Below are 1,917 nucleotides of genomic sequence, written 5' to 3' on the forward strand. Positions count from 1 at the left end.
GTAGGGAAAATAAGGTGTTCAGAGGCCAGGCATATACTACTTATTCCATGAAGAAAGAGTGATATTTTCCCTTGAATGTCGCTCTGTGCACTGGTATAATCCATAGGGATTAAGAAGCACCATTTGTCACATAATAGGAAAACTAATACTAAGTAATCTCCCAAGAAGTCCTCTTCCAAACCAATGATGTCCATGAGAGCTTTACTGTCTTTCATGTGGACGCTATTAAGAAAGAAATATATATATTTGTGGTTTAATAGTTATCTTGACACAGGACAGGCTAAAGTGCCTCTGCTGTACCTTCCAACTATGGCCCTCATACAACTCGAATTCTGTGGGAATGCTGCATACCAAGCACCACACACTGAAACCTTAGCCCAGTTAACAGCCTTTTCAAGTGCACATCATTTCCTTGTAAACCAAATATCTGCAGCAATTCAAGTGGAAAATCTAACTTTACTTTTTTATATATTTTTATTTTGTTTTTAATTCATAGCCTCTAGCAATATATTATACTGAACAGTAGGTACAGAACTGTATTCAAGACCTTAAATGTTTTCACAATAATTTTTACTTTTAATAATTTAATTTACTGCATCTTATATTTGAAAATAGCAAGGACAATTTCAAACGAAAACTTCAAAAACAAGATACAACCAAAGAGTTTCTTAGGATGAAAGAATACATGTAAGGAGGATCAAGACCCTACAGTGAGATCAGCTATTAGCTAATTAAATATGTGACTAAAATTCATCATTTAAATAGCAGCTGTATTGATGGTGAGCAATCTGGTAAGCAAACAAATGATAGTGGATTTTTTTCCCATATCTTCAGAGAGAAACATTTATCTTAGTAAGATTCACTATGCCATAATACACGTGGAATAAGTCAATGTCTGCTAATTAAAGGACACTGTCAACCTGATTTTTCTAAACAGCTAATTAAAATATCTAGCATCTAACACAGCACTTTGTGCAAAGTATGCTCCATTTAAAATATACATCCCTGTAAAAGTTACTTGTTTTTCTGTTCCCTTGTGTTTGCTTTTTTAATTGGTTTTCCAACAAAGGAGGTTCTATTTCTGTACCAAGCTCCATAAATGCACACCCTTGTACTTATGCAGAAGCCAAGTGATTTGTAGGTCTAAAAGCTATACAAGAAAACAACAACACTAATTCTACAGGTTTGCTGTTGCTGCTTTTTCAAGGATGACAAGATTTTCTCTCTCTGTTTAGGGGGAGATTTTCAGTAATCCAGGTGCTACTGAAACTGTAACATTTTCAAAAAGAAGTGTGATTTTCATATTGATGAGGAATCTTTAACATTCCATTTTATAGATTACACTAGTTTCTCAGAATGAGCAGGCTTCTCTATTTCTTATTCTGCTTCTGCATGTAGCTTTTTCAAGAGAAAGAAGTTGTTGTAGATCTGTCAGCAAGGCTTTTGGAGTAGGAGGATGTTTGGATTTCCGGCATATTGCAACGCAGTTCTTGGCCACCAGCAGAGCTATGTGTGTGAATCTCATTTCATATCCGTTGTTTGCAATAGCACATATTTCAAGAGACATTTGAAACAGTCTCTGTTCTCCTAATCCTAGACAAGTAATCACAAATCATTCCCTAAATGTAGCTGAGAAGGCAAAATACATACCTTTATGTAATTCACATCATGAGAGACTGTGGATGAAATGATGCTGTCAGAGAAATAAAATAAAATCTGTTGTACCTTGAACAATTTAAGTCTGTACTCAAGAGTTCATCACTCAAATCAGCCTATTGTTTGCTATGTTTGGTTTTGCTTTCTAGATTCAGATTTAACAATATTTTCTATTATGTGCTTTTGCATTAAAACATTATTAGCCAGCTTATTAGTCAATTTAAAAAATATTTTTTAAAACATATATTTTTGCCATGCTGA

Source organism: Chaetura pelagica, unplaced genomic scaffold (assembly GCF_000747805.2).
Source record: "Chaetura pelagica isolate M959 unplaced genomic scaffold, ChaPel_1.0 scaffold18, whole genome shotgun sequence".
In the NCBI taxonomy this organism is placed as follows: Eukaryota; Metazoa; Chordata; class Aves; order Apodiformes; family Apodidae; genus Chaetura; species Chaetura pelagica.